The sequence below is a fragment of the Cupressus sempervirens genome, chromosome 2, assembly GCF_028749045.1.
Source record: "Cupressus sempervirens isolate cs-2001-9-10 chromosome 2, ASM2874904v1, whole genome shotgun sequence".
NCBI lineage: Eukaryota > Viridiplantae > Streptophyta > Pinopsida > Cupressales > Cupressaceae > Cupressus > Cupressus sempervirens.
In genome coordinates this window covers 241,057,986-241,074,712 of record NC_143119.1, presented here as the reverse complement: position 1 = coordinate 241,074,712, position 16,727 = coordinate 241,057,986, and the positions used below count along the sequence as shown (strand labels likewise).

General features: G+C 31.4%; 1 non-coding gene across 1 annotated transcript; it reads left to right on the top strand.

The window, feature by feature from the left end:
* Positions 1–7,052: 7,052 nt before the first annotated feature.
* Positions 7,053–7,124, top strand: TRNAD-GUC (transfer RNA aspartic acid (anticodon GUC)). Its single transcript has one exon. It is a non-coding gene; the product is annotated as a tRNA-Asp (tRNA).
* Positions 7,125–16,727: the final 9,603 nt, after the last annotated feature.

Here is a 16,727-nt window from a genome sequence, read left to right as displayed (position 1 = left end):
GTGGACCTAGCAGTCCTTATTGCTCCTAGCAGGGCAGATCATCAGAAGTGATCATTGTAAGCCTTAACAGGCCAACTTTATACTATAGTACTAAAGCTTGTGGGTATCATCCCCACCCCAATTTTACTTTCTATTTGGAAGGTTTCTAGGTCACCAAATTGTGTGTCAAAGTGTTATGAATGCTTTAATTTTTTTAGTTTCCCATGCATGCAATTAGATCAGAATACTCATGAAGGATTAATTGCTAATTAAGGATTAAAGTTTCTTAGTTACTTCAATTCACCCCTCCCCTCTCAGTAACTTAGCCTATCATAATATTTCCAACAATATAGATAGATAGATAGATAGAGAGAGAGAGAGAGAGAGAGAGAGAGAGAGAGAGAGAGAGAGAGTAAATACCCAAAAATAGAGAGAGGTCTAAAAAGACTAAAAATATATCAATGTATTCAATTAGAGTTAAAAGAGACTTAAGGAGAGAGGGGAAGGAGGTCCTAAAGAAGGATAGATAGATAGACAAAGATATATGGAGATCAACAAGCATAAAGAACTTAACAAAGAGGGGAAGAATCTAGAGATAAAATTAAAGGTGCATACTTGTTTTAGTTTTATAATACCATGTAATTCTTTGTTAGAATTTTTTCATTCCTTTTTAGTTGACGAATTATGTTGAGACTTTTTGTTCCTTTTTTTAACTTCTCATCTCCTTTAAAATAAAATACACTTGAAAATATTCCACCAAAACATGCACTTGAAAATTCTAGACCAAAAAATATGAATTTTACTGCTTTGATTTGTTTTTGAAAATAATGAGAAAAATAAATTATATTTAGAAAAAACTAATATTTTTAATTAAAAATTAACAGGCTTCAAGAAAACATGGTTGGTTGATATAAACCTTTCTCCCTCGAAGTTGATTGTTACTTAACTATTGTTCAACTCATGTTTGATCACACAGTAGTTTGACTAAAGCCACAAATTATGTTTAATGAAACCTCCTCTAGCCACAAATTACGCTCAATCAAACCTATTATGGGCCTCTCTCTTGAAGTCACCTTGTTCATGTAGATTTTCCATCCTTCAAAGCTTTGATTGAAGGCTCAAAAACAACAATCTTGACAAATCTATATGCAAGATTGCTCTACTCATAATGAACTTTTCAATGATTATGTTTTTGTTACATATTTAGAATATAATGTTACTTTTAATGAACACAAGTTTTTATTGTATGCCAATTGATGTTTAATGCTTATGAAAATATAGTAAATTAAGCAAACAAGTTTTAACAGTATATTCTCAATAGGAAATAATGTCATCTTTCCAACAAAATAATAATAATTGTCAAAGTTCAAAGATTCTTAAAGAACCCACCAACAAAGTTATGCAATAGTAAGTGAATTCACTTTTTAATTTTATTTATTTTTGTTAAAAACTAATTTTAATGAAGCTAAAAATAATAATCAAAAGGTATATTTAGAATTTACACTTAAGATATTAAGAATCTTAATGTATATCAATTTTGATATTTAAAATTTACTACACTATAAACTAAATAAAAAAATTATTAAAATAATCTCAATAGATAATGTTGTCCACTTTCCAAAAAACAAAAATTGAATTTAAATAAATATAAAACAAGTTATGGTATAGTAAAAGAATCTGTATCTAATTTGCATTTAAGGTCACTTCAAAATTTAATAAAATACAAAATATTTAACATAATCAAATATAACCAATCACAACATTAGGGCTAGAAATCTATATTTGAAAGAATCACAACTTTATCGATAAAAAGTTACATAATAGTAAGGGAGTGTCACTAGTTGTATGTGTCTTAAAAAGTAACTTTTGAATGGGGTACAAAAATTAATACACATTAATGAAAAAAATATTCTTACAATAAATATCTACTTCACATCATCTTCATAGTTGTATGTTGACCCTTTTGAGCATAATGATCATGCATCATTAATACTTAACTTTAAATAGTTCAATAATTGTTAACAATAGCATATTAATTTGAAAGCTCAATGTAATAGTATATGGAATAGTAATAATAATATGTATCTATTAAATTATATTAAACTTAATAAATATATAATATGTTTACACATATTATTACTATTTCATATGCTATTACATTAAGCTTTCAAATTAATATACTATTATTAATAATTATAATTATATCAAATATAATTATAACTAGTATTTGCATGTTTTTCTACTAGCAACGATAAGTCGATAGGTGCTATAGTAAAATTATTATTTTTAAATATAATATTATGTGAACAAATTAGATTATTAATAATTTTTAATTTAAATATCATAATATTTATTAAAATATTTTAAATAGATTAATAAATATTATTTATTTAAATTCAATTTAACATATATGAAAAAAATTATTTTAAAAAACTCCATCAAAAAATCTATAATGAAAAAATAATATGAGAAATATGAAAAAATAATGTCTATAACAAATATTCTATTGATTAAATAAATTATACGAACAAAAAACAATATTTAAAGAAAAAACTAAAATAATTTTAAAAATAAAATAAAATAATTTATAAACTAAAACTTAAATCAATTTTAAAAATCAAAAGTTAAATAAATAGATATCACAACATGACCTTATGTGGAGATCACAAGTATTTATTTTTTAAATAAATAGAAAAAGAAAAACAATAATTAAAGTGGAGATTTAAAATATTATTTTATGTGAAAAATAGATTATTAATAATTTTAAATTAAAATAACATAATATTTACTAAAATCTTTTAAATAGATTAATAAATATTATTTATTTAAATTCAATTTATCAAATATGAAAAAATAATCATTTCAAAAACCCATCGAAAAGTCTATTAATAAGAGAAATAGAAAAAAGTAATATGAAAAAATAGTAATATCTTAACAAATATATATTCTATTGACTAAATAAATTATAGAAACTGAAAAAATTAATATTAAAAAATAAAACTAAACTAATATAAAAAATAAATAAATAAATAAAATTTAAAAATTATAATCTAAATCAATTTAAAAAATCAAAAGTTAAATAAATAGACAAGTAATTATTTTTTAAATAAATAAAAATGAAAAACAATAGTTAAAAGTGGAGATAAGAACTAATAAATATCAAAACAAGAGTTAAAAGTGGAGAGATAAAAATTGACCAATAAATAATTAACGGGAAGAATTTATAATTTTCCGGCCAAACTGACAACTTTTCTAGCCAACTGACAACTTTTCCATCAAAAAATCAAATTTTTGGAACAAAGTTCCCACAAATAGCCTATTGGCTAAATTAAGGTTTGATTTCTATTCTAAAATGCTAAATAATCAAAATTGACCTTCTTTTTTCAAGCTTTATTTCTTCCTTATTATGTGATGTTTAAGGATGGTCAATCTAGAATATATCTAAGAGTGAAATAATCTTTACATTTTGATAGAAAGTAAATATACAAGGAGTGTTGGAGATGTATCTTTGGTGAATGAGGCTACATAAAATATATACAATTTTTGAGAAGTGAACATTTCTATTACATTATCGTGTGTGCTTAGAGATAAAAATATAAGAGAGGTTTGATTGATTATGAATGTACTAATTTGAATTAAGTTATTCAAATGACACAATTGAACCTAAGATAACATAGGCATCTACATTATGTGTGATAATGTTCAATTTTTAAATTCCAATATAGAAAATGCATGTTACATAATGTGCATGAATATGAAATACTTTATCCTTGATTAGGAGTTGTTGGAGAAATTACTTGAAGATGTAAGCAAATTTGGATCCCAATAGTATGAGTTCCATAATATGTCCATAATAATACTAATAGGTATAGATGCAGAAGGATATGATGTGGAAGGAATGCTAGAGGAAGGAAAAGTGGAGGGACCATTAGGGGTATGAATGGAAGTGGTAGGCATGATTATATGAGTTGTAATAGTGATGGAAAGGACAACTGTGGAAATTGAAGGTTTCAAAGAGGATCAAGGATTAGAGAATGCACCATTAAAATAGCCGAGTACCAATTCTATTGAAGAAAAATATAGGGAAAATGAAGAACACACTAATGTCTTATGTACAAGAATAGCGAATTGTAGCCAAGAATAAGCACAAAGTATTAACCATCAAGGTTTCTCAAAATGGTTTTTAACTTGAGCATAAAGAAATACATCACTTATTTTTATCCTCGATTAAGTAGCCATGTCAGGTTTTGGACAAGCACTTCGCAAGGGAAGAATAACATCTCAAGTAATTTGTGGTAGAAAAAAAATACAATGAATACAAGTAATAAAATATGAATAATTATAAATTATTCTTAGATTATAAATTTTTTTTTAAAAATTATTAAATTTGAAAATAAAATTCTAGAGGAAAGGTCACATAATGAACGGTTAAAGAATATAAAATTTATGAAGCACTAATTTGAGAAAGTATAATAAAATACATTTAAATATGGTGATGCAAGTAGAAGCTTAAATTGGTGGAGGACATTTTTATTTATTAAGGTTACAATCTATAAGAGGTGCTAGATAGGTTGGGTTCCCCAAAAGTATAAATGAACAAAAGCATTGTAGGAATAATTTTTCCATATAAACTACTCTTGTCTAGGCAATTAGATCAGATAAAAAAAAATCATCTTCATTAGATCACAATGATAAAGAAACTCATCTTAGGTCAATGAGAAAGCTTAAAATTTTGATAAATTAAAATACAATACTTAGCTTGATTTCTAATTCACTAAAATTCTAGATTTTAAGGGTTAACTTAGATGAAGCTCTTTGATTTTTGAAGCTCGTCATTAATTCGGATTTACACATGTCAATATAACCTTAGCACGTGTGGATATAAACTAACATGTGTGTAGATTTGAATTGATAAAAGATAAACATGATGCAATACACTTATCTTAAATATTTATTCTTTTGTTCTTGCTTATCGCAACGAGCATAAATGCTTAGAAAATGTTTTATGTAGAATATGTTGGATAATAGGATCATCTCCTCAATCAAACCATTTTGATGATCTCCATTAATAAGTGAATGTCCTTAACTATCACAAACAAGCACATGAATTGACATAACATACTCGAAACCAATTCACAACCATTACTAGCAGTCACATGCTTTTGTACATGCAATGAGTGCACTGATAGAAGATGAGATTTAAGAGAAAAATGTAGAATGAACATTAAATCATGTAAATATAATTTTATTTAAATGAAAATACAAAAATTAAAAAGTTGAAGATTAAAACATAGATATAGAATTTACAATATTTAAGAAATTTGAATATTGCTCAAGAGACATGTTCAATAATTTCAAGATTTTACAATTAAATTTAATTTATCAAATATGAACAAATATTCATTTTAAAAAAACCTATAAAAAGTTCTATTACAAAAAATTAATAAGAGAAATACAAAAAAATAATATGAAAAAAAATGATTTCTTGAACAAATATTTTATTGACTAAATAAATTATAGAAACTGAAACAATATTTAAAGCAAAAACTAAACTAATATAAAAAAAATATTTTAAAAACTAAAACCTAAATCATTTAAAAAAATCAAAAGTTAAATAAATAGAAATTAAACATAAGCTAATGTGAAGATCAAAGTAACTTTTTTTAAATAAATAAGAAAAGAAAACAATAGTTAAAAGTGAATATTTAAAATATAATCTTATGTGGACAAATTAGATTATTAATAATTTTCAATTTAAATTATAACATAATATTTAATAAAATCTTTTAAATAGATTAATATATATTATTTATTTAAATTAAATTTATCTGGAGAAAAAAAAATCATTTAAAAAATTCATCAAAAAATCTATTATGAAAAATTGATAAGAGAAATACGAAAAAGAAATGTCTAACAAATATTCTATTGACTAAATTATAAAAACTAAAAAATAATATTTAAAGAAAAAATTAAACTAATATAAAAATGAATAGAGATCACAACATGAGGTAATGTGGAGATAACAACTAATAAATATGAAAACAAGAGTTAAAACTAGAGTGAGATAAAATTGGCCGCTAAATAATTAATAGGAAGGTTTTGCAATTTTCTAGTCAAATTGACAATTTTCCGGCCAACTAATAACTTTTCCATCAAAAATTCAATTTCGGAAACAAAGTTCTCACAAATAGCCTATCGACTATATTATATTTAATATTATAATTTAAATTTATTATTAGGCAAATTGTAGATATAGTCTTTCTAATTTTAGTGTGTAAATTATTTGTATTCGATTTAAAAAAGAAATGTAGGCAATAGAAAAAGGAGCATCATATTCAATGTGAATATGCAAGTTTGTAGCATAGAATTGATTGCTACATGATTGGTATAGTTGAAAGTCACATTTCTAAATTAAATAGATGTTTTATTTATTAATTCAATATATTACTATTATAAATATTTAAAGATAATTGAACTTTGCTTCTTTGAAAATATAGATAATTTGACAAGGATAACATTTAAATTATTACATTTATTAAAACTATCATATTAAGACCACTAACAGCACTCTCTTAACAAAAGTTTGAAGAATTATATAATATAATCTAAGATATTCATACATGTAATTAAAAATTTCTAAATCAAAAAAATGATTAAATCAATAAAAATGCCTCAGATGCCTTTCCCCTAATTTTTCTCATTCGGAAAAATATTATTATTATGTCAATTGTGGAAACTTGAAAGAATGGTTGATGCGTAAATTATTTGAGCAGCACAAAAGCCTAAAGAATTAGAGAATAAATAGCATCCAAGTAAAAGAAGGGCAGAGCAAAAATCCAGGAAAGAGGTTTCAAACAAGTCTCTTGAATGGAGAAGCACCAGTGTAAAACAAAAAGATACCAATTTTCAAGCTGTTCAATGCTGCGAAAATCTTCCCTCTGTAGAGTCGTCTTAATTTCTAAGCTCTTTTTTTGTCCCATAAAAATAAGTGATCGCGAGGAGATTTGACCTTTAAATCTTCCCGTCCTAAATTTTGCAGCAGCTTAAACTGAAATGGTGCTCGCTCCTAAGTCGTCGTTGTAGTATAGTGGTGAGTATTCCCGCCTGTCACGCGGGTGACCCGGGTTCGATCCCTGGCAACGGCGTATTTAAATTTTAATTTTCCGAACTGTTTCTCTCACTTTCAGGAAATTGAGAACATTGTGCATGCACGCTCTTTTTAACCTTTTACTTTCGAAGGATGCAAGTGTTCCTGAGATTTGCAGCCGCCATGCAGAGACTGAATTTGGTTGTGAGTACATCTGTAACAAATTTGGATGCTTTTACAATATTTTTATTAACTAAGGGTGTATTGTTCTACTAAGTGTTTCTGTGATTCGTGCATCTAAATTTTTAAGAGAGTAAAATTAAATTTATTATTGATTTTGGTGCATTTTATGCTCTTATTTTTCATGTAGACGATGAGCTCTGTATAGTGCACAAGAAGTAGCTGTAAATTGTACCGTTACGCTATAGCTTGAAATTATTATAAATGGCATGAAGATACAAATATTGTTTTCCAGATGAATTTTCACGAATAAGTTCTTTTCTGTTGCACAAATGTGAAATAGAAATACATAAATATTGTGGCAAAAAATATGAGGACAAAATCGGGTTCTAGAGAGGAAAGTTCGGTTGTTGGCTCTAGTGCTTTTCTAATATGAATTTTTTATGGTCCCCTCGCAAGAGGACTCCTGCAACCATTTGTGGAATAGAAACACAATATTTTCAGAATTTTAATCTTGAGGAAGGAAAAAAGATAAATGTCTCTACCAGAAGTAATGGAATTGTCTCTACAAAAATCATGATGTTTAAGTTTTTTTTGTTGTCTGGTTGTGCTTCACAATGTATCCCTCTTTGTACAAGTTTTGGATCCTTTGAAGCCCTACTTACCTAATCAAAAACATCATTTTGAATCTTCCACAAAATAACTGTTATAGGAAAATAAATCAACTAAATTCAATATTTATGGCTTTCCTTTTAGTCCACTGAGTTATTAACAGAATGGAATTTTGATTACAAGGCAACAGTGGATGTATGCATAACTTCCAAAGCTTACATAAACAATGGTTGCTGAAAAATGAAAGCCTCATGAAACACCAAGAAAATTCTTTAAAATTTAAAAAATGTAACAGAACTGAAAAATGTGAAAGCTGAAATCAAGGCAATAATGTGATGGCAGTTGCACTTTCCTAAGTGCTTGATACAATTTGATGCAAGCTGCACACTTCCTAAACCCCATGAGAATTCCACATGCTCTACGTGAAAGCAAATCAGGGTTATCCATTTGATTTTAGTCCAACTGCAACAATTGATAGCTATGACAACCTACACCCTAACACTGTCACTTAAGCTACAACAAAATAAACACAACAATGGAGACATACTATTAATGCACCCTATCACACCAATTGGACAACATTGAATAATGAACACAAGACTCATTTTGCATATGGTATGTTTTTCACATGCAAGAACTTGTGCTTCCCTTGTTCGCATCTCATAATGCATACTCAACTCCTCAATTATACATACACCTCTCCCTCCATTTCTTTGAACTCTTCCTCCCACATAACCTTGCCACTGACACATGACCACTCATTTCTCACATGCAACTGTTCTTCCATTGTTACTCACACATACAACATTTTTCTCTTGCCACACCACCCAATCGATCTTGTGCATGCTCTTCACCCACTTCATCTTGCTTACAGCCTCTTCCCTCTGTGCATGTCTTTTCTTAGCTCCTTGGGCATTATCATCTACTTATGGGCCTCTACTGTATGCAACTCTCTGCCTTGCCTATATCTAATCCCCATCAGCTTCCTCATAACTTTCCTATTATTTAGCTCATCAAATTGGTAACTCCTTTCAATTGCTACTCCTTTTTTACAACACTCAATCCTAGGGGCCTTGTCGAACTCCCTTCTTTGGCTTTTAATTAACAAACTCACCTCAGTTCTTTTTCATCTTCTAAATTCTCGCATACTCTTTAATGCCTTCTGCACATCTCTTCCTTTGATCCTACCAAAATTCTTGAGCATTCAAACTCATCTACCTCCTCATACTCTTTTACCATGCCATCAGTATATAACTGCCAACATTCTATCTAGATCTCCTTGACATGTCACATTATCATTATTCTGCACACTTGGGCTTCTAATAAATATTGAAAGAGTACATCAATCCCCTCAATGACTCCTTCCAATTCATTGCCAATATCTATCCTACATTTCTCCCTTGCACAATTAATACACACATTTGCAACCTCTTCACTATCCTTGCCACCTCTTTCATATTAGCAATAAATCTCTATCTGTATCATTCATGGCCTCTATTTTTTCCCTAAACATTTGCAACCATCTTTACTACCATCATCCCTTTCCCCAAGAAACTCTTCATGCCATCACTTCAACCATTTTACCACTAAATCATGGTCTTAAATACCATACCATTGCTCCATTGTGACCCCTCTATCACTACTCTTACATTGTCTTCTCCAACTCCTTGCAGCTATTTGGTCTCTTCCTTGATCCCTTTGTGCACAACACAACAATGCCGCCAATATACATCCTACTACAACACATCGAATTCTATCTACATCGACCTCAATAGCCACTACTCTCATCCTCATCTTCTCATCTTACAACCCCTTCTTGTTTGACCATTAGTACTCTAGCAACCATGCACTCTCCATTAAATAATATAAACCCTTGTCAGACTTGCATCTTCATCCTCGATATAAATGCACTCTCAATGTATCATCTTATTGTTTATGTAACTAGGACATCATCGCTCCCTTCTCATGTTGCCTTTTCAAATCCAAACACTTGTAGCAACAAGTTTTCATATTCCTGATATCTCATTTCCTTCTCCAAGGAAAAACTCTAATGGCTACAAGTATCATCTTCTTCAACTATGACTTCTTGTTGCTTCAAGCAATTCAATGCCCACGCTCTTCTTTGCCACATGTCCCTTGGATGCACGAAGCCACCTTTGCTACAAGTGCCTCTACACTCTGGCAGCTCCTTCACCAATGGTGTAAATGAAAAGCATTAATGATTGCAGGTGGAAACCATCTTTGTCTGCAAGTGCAAGAAATCTTATAAACAATAAACTCCGTTCCTCTATTTTATGTCAATTATTAAGACCCATGATGCTACTAAATCATGTGTATTAGGTAATAAAATATGTAAGCACCTTTTTATGACTATTTAGAGGCCTCTTCAGTTTCTTCCTCTTTTGACACCTCATTGGAATCAACATCCTCTGCTAGTCTGTAGAATATTTTCCTAGAATTGTTCCTCCTTTTCTTTTCTTTCCTTGTCTCTTTGCGGGTTCTTATCCACTACTAGCCATCCATCTCCACTTTCTCCCCTCTCCTCTCCCAATGCAGTCTTCTTTATTCATATCTTCTTCCAGAATTGTGTATAAAAAATCCTCCTCCTCAAGTGTGAGCTTCTCCTCCTGTGGGCTCAACTCTATGCTCATGATGAACTCCTTTGACTCTATCATCCTCTCCTCTTCTTTAACCTCCTTAAATTTTACTTGCATCTTTCACCCAACATCATGCACATGTTTGTGCTTTACCTACTAATCTAGAAGATCCTTGCTACTTGATGCCTCTACTTGCAACATTACACCTGCGACATCCTATCAATTCACCTTAGTTACATTCTCTTGTAACAACTTGGTTGCATGTTGCAGCATCTAGTACGCAAACTACTTGTTCTTCCACAGCTCCTAGCGAACCTCTCTATCATCTTACACTACCTCAACTCAAAACCTCTTTACTGTTTTCTTTTAATCCCACTACCAACATCTCTACAACTATATCATCTTCCCTTGTAACTTTGTGGCTACATTCATTTTCTGCTACATCTACTTGTAACCTCTTCTACATAACATCCTCCCTATACACTTTTGTTTCAACAAATTGTACTACAATTATTGTGCATCATCTTCTCTACACCATTTTGTTACACTTACTTCTAAAGCTACAATTCCTTGTAGCTCCTTAATGATGTCCTATATCACCTTTACAACCTCACACATGGACTACTCCTTTGCTACACCTACATGGAGAACTTGAGCTGTGTCTACTAGTACCTAAGTTGTGCCTACTTGCAACTCCTTACCTAGATTCTCCATAGTTATCCCCTCAAGATTCTATAATTTGCGGGTTGCATTCTCCTTGTTAGTATACATGAGAACTGTGTTCATTCCCCACCATCTACATGGTTTTTCTTGGGCTACACATGGTGAAGTGCTCCATTTTTAGTATACCCACGTAACATCTCCACCTACTTATTTTCTTTTATTATAAACGTCTTCCATTATTTGGCCCTTTTTCTCCCTTTTATTGGCACAGTTTGTCCACATCCTTAGCTTTATTTCTTGTCATCCATAGGGCCTATAACCTTGCTTTAGTTTCCCGCAGCGATTTCAAGATTGCTTCAAAATTGAAAAAAATAACTTTTGTTACTCTCCGTTGCATACATAAAGACGAGTTTTCATCTTAACTCGTGACCTGGACTTTGAAGGACTCACTCACTCGTACTCAAACCTAGAGTTGTACCGTATTTTGATACCAGTCGAATGAGAGTGAACTCTATTAGGTACTATGATACTATTTGACTTAAGTTGCATCCTATCTTGAAACCACAAGAAATTCATGCACAGTAAATAGAAAGTAAACTGGGGTTTTTTAGCAACTCGTGCCTATGATAATCTACAAATTGAGAATACTAACCAACTTGCAGTAAATACACAGAACAATAGAGAGCTACACTTTGTGCATCTTATCACACATGTTGGACACCACTGAATAACAAACATAAAGAATGACTTTGTTACATGTAAAATGTTTCTTTCTTTAGATATAAGAACATGTGTTTCTCCTATTCACACCCACATACATGCGCACTCAGATCCTTGGTTGTACACAGACTCTTATCCCATCTCCTTCAGATGACCTCTATACCTACACATGACCTACTCACTCATCACACACATGTTCCTGCTCCTCGTATTTCTCACTCATAGAACCTCTTCTCTTACCACATTGCCCAATCAACCTCGTGGCTGCTCTTCACCTTCTCCAGCCCACTCACATCCAATTCCCTTCATTTTGGCACCTCTTTTCTCAACTCCTTGGGCATTTTTTCTGGCTTACTCTTCCTAGAACTCTTCTTGTATACAACTAAGACTCAATGACTCTTCGACTACTTTCCCCCCTTGGTTTTACTCCTTGCAACTTTGTTGATTAAATCCTCTCAATCATTGTTCCTTCTCTTTTGGAGGGAGGTGTGATGTAAGGATGATACAACCTGTGATGAGATGAAGCAGCAATAGAACACTTAAGAACATGAATCCGGCAAGGAATAGGAGTGGAGGAAGTAGAAACTAGCCTAGATAATGCTGTTGAAAGGAAAGTGAAAGATGGGATATTAGGTTAGACAAGGAGTTGGATTGTTTTAGCTAGAGACACTAGATGACCAATGCTCTAAAAATTTATATAAAATCTGAATAACAACATTAAGTACAATAATTTTGGAAGAACTGAAGGTGTTAATTGATCATCAAGGTTACATTTGCATTCATATCATGTCTAATATTTTGTAACATTTCTAGCCTGACTACATTCATCAAGATAAGATTAAGCAAGGAATCAATCGAATTAGTATGAATCAAGAGATCATCTCCATTGATTGCACTTTTTACATCTGGGAGTAGTTGTTGACCTATTTTAGTCCCTTGAACTTAAATAGCTTCATAGTTCTCCTTAATGTTAGATTATCTCGAGTCTAATGTGGTAAAAGTTTTCCCATCCACATTGCATGAGAACTTTAGAGGTTCTGTATTGCTACTGTTGGAGCTTCAATGCCTGGCACAAAATCAATACCCTATTAATCTGAGCTTTATACCAATGCAGATCATGTTGCAGGGCAAACAAAGAGATGCATGGCATGTTCAAATGCCTCGTACATACCTTCCTCCCATGTTCAAAGTTCTCCATAATCCAGTTTCCACATGGTATGCCCTCTGCACCTTACCGGATGTGTGTTTCCATTTAAAAGATCTGTGGAATCACCAAATTTCTGTTCAAAAACTGAAGATACTGAAATGACCACTTTTTTTCCTAGTTCAGTGGAAGGATTAGGACATAAAATTGGGTAATCCAGACATCATCAATAGCCCATAAAAAACCCTTGTTAAACCCTCTATAGTTCTCCAGGAATTGTAGAATTCAACGGGTGATATGCTTTGGAAATATTGAAGCATTTTTTGCCTGTGACAGAGGAGGTTGGAATATCATGTGGTTAGATATTTGGATCAATGAAAAATATACTTGAGTTTTATATGCCAAGGTTACATGGTGCTGGATAAAGTTATATCTGTTCTAAAATCCTCAAGAGCAGCAGCTAAATGCTATAATTTGGCCATTATGTTGTAACATAAATCTTCAATATATGAAGGACTTCAACTTCTAATGCCTTGGAGAATAAATTCTTTGTAGCAGTGGAGCAATGATGTAATAACAGATGATCAACTATCCACTTTTGTTTAGAGGCCATTCTTATCTTAAGACAACCTCATTAAGGAGATCAAATAAAGATGAAAGTTGCATATATATGGCCAATATACTGTGAAATAAATACGTCTGTAACCTGGCCAGCCTAGCAAGAAGAGGCAAAGCATAACTAAACAGTCCTCATGAAGGATATGAAACATACAGATTAAGCAGCTTATTTTCTTCGTCCACTGGATTAAGCTCAATCAACGGGCACAATTGCTTCTTCAGATATTGAATACTTGCATATTTATCTACATCGACCAATATAAGCTTAATAATTGTGTAAGAGAGCTTGGATTATTGAGGGTATCTGTGGACAATAACGTAAGTTTACTAGTTTGGATGAAAGTTGCATATATATGGCCAATATACTTTCAAATAGATATGTCTGCAATTTAGCCAAGCAAGAAGAGGCAAAGCATCAACTAAACAGTCCTCATGAAGGATAATGAAAGATAGAGATTAAGCTGCTTATTTTCTTAGTCCACTAGATTAAGCTCAATCAATGGGCATGATTGCTTCTTCAGCTATTGAATACTTGCATATTTAGTTTAATAATTATGCAAGAGATCTTGGATTGTCGAGGGTATCTGTGGACAATAACCTAGGTTACTAGTTTGGGTGAGTACATGAATCGGTACATGGGTACGTTAAAAAACAATTCAAGGGTTGGGTGCATATGAGTACACGTGTGTGTGTATATATATATATATATATATACCAAGAGAAATATATAGAATTGTAAAACTAAATCATTTCATAATATTATATGCAATCATTAATCCAGGTTAAATATCAGGGATAAATTTTAAATTCTAGTTGATAGTTGATTTTTTATTAAGTGATATCAATCATATGAATGATATCATATATGTTTATTTTTGGGATTCCAATGAAAATCATTAAAATTACTGAATTACAAAATGTAAATCATGAAACATAATTTAATGTTCATCGATCATCAAAAGAATTATCAACAAAACCATGTGGATATAGTTAACATTTGTATAAAACTAACAAAAAATTGTCATCATGTTTACAGCTTACATTCTTTGATACTATTGATTCACATGTTCTTTTATTTTAATTATGTTTAGCATTGCCGTATTTAAATTACTTTTGTAAGTTTTATTCTGTGGAAAACTTTACCGGCTGCATCGTCACAGAGTTTATTCGTTTCCAATAGTGTCATTATCACTGAAGTCCAATTGTTCTTTGATTTGCACCACTGTACATAGGCTGTGTATACATCTCCAATAAAGACTATCAGTAACCAGAAACATTGTTGAAGTAATCACAAAATTGTGCAAGTCTGCACACTCTAGCACACCAACAGGGCAGGGTGCGCACCCACAAATGCACCTGCACTGGCTGCGAGCCTGTAGGGTGTGAACCCTGCAACATCTCCCACAAATTTTGTTGCCTAGAGTTTACATTCTGACATCACAAAAGGCATACAAACTTTGTGCATTGATAAGATATGGTGTTCATTCCAACTAGTTTTCAAACTGATTCATGAAATTTGTAAGTTTTAGCCGAGTTATAGTTGAGTTCTAAATTCGTAAATTTGTAAATCTTAAGCGAGTGACTTTGTGAATGTTTATTATAATGCTGCTTTAGGTTATTGATCTTTGTTGGGATTCCTCTCGGTGTTTTCTAGGATGGCTTTCCTACCAACTTTCTTATTCCTTTTTAAGCCTTTTCTAGCATTAAGGCTACAATCACTTCCATACTTACAGCATGTGCATTCCTGATGGTTCTCTTAGAATTTGATTCATCATTCTAGAATTACTTGTTAGAATTTGTCAAGGTAATGTTTATTATCATCTTTGGAGAGATTTTCATATTGTTGAAGTCATGTTCTGTTAAGTCGATCAGCTAAATGGACCAATTTAATACCTCTTATTGTAGAAATGAAAACTACATGCTCAAACATGTGAATGACCCATATGATTATGATACACTCTAGTTATCACTGACACCCAAAACTATGGACATGCTAATATGGACTTCAATGGGTATTAAACAACTCAAGCATTCAAACTTCCTTTGACATTGCACTGAAGCATCATACGTGTATCAAAATGTGATTCAGCTGCTTCATTAATTGGCAAGAAAAGCTCCAATTCATTTCGTTAAGTATGAAAGAAAGCAAGCATCTACAAGAGATGACCTTTAACCAGTTTATTGTGATTATGAAAGGTTTGATCATCTCATGTTCATCAATAAAAATGACTATTTGTGCAGACGAATAAACCCTCACCAGCATCTTAATTAGTTGTTAACATAGAATTCATTTCAGTCACTTATTATATCCATTTAATAGTTTATAGTCTGTCGATGCTCTCACATTGAAAAAGGACACTATAACTGAATTAAGAGGAACAAGTTCTAAAGAAATTACCCAGATTGGTATGAAGAATTACTAATACTGAGAAAGTTTATAGAAGTAAAAATTAATACAAATGCAACCTTATGCAGAATTCTAGAAGATTGAAACAACTACAATGTGTCAAAACAAATAAGGAATTCTATTCATTTCTTTTGATTTCACATACATTGCAAACTAATCGAGAGTTCCTCAAAATTTATCCGCTTGGTTTGAAATTTCCGGTCATCAAGACAAATTGAATTGTGACCTCAGTTTCACCTTAAAATCCAATATGGTAGACACCCTTTAGAAGTACAATTTGCATTGAACAGACCACTCGAGATGGAACAATCTGCTTATGCCAAGTCCCTGCCTACTCCTTGCATAGCTTTCAAACCTCGTGCTCTCTGTATCAACCACACTTGCATTGTTCAGGGCAAGAAATAGAAAAAAGTTGTCTAACAAAATTGGCCTCCGCTAAATAAGAAACTGCAGATGAATTAATTGAAAATTTTACCTTTTTTGTGTATTTATTTTCCTTGACTTCATACCGTTCTTCAGAAACAGTGCCAAGCCAAAAACCAGGACAAACATCTTGAAAAAAAGCATGTGATTTACAATATATGTAAGTGTTTCACTAATGACAACAGATATCTTTAATGGTCAATAAAAGTCCACCATGGCCTTCACTCAGTGCAAGATCATTCCAAATAAAAGGGTTGCCTGACAATCTAGAAAGATCCATAGTGGTTCCTGTCCATA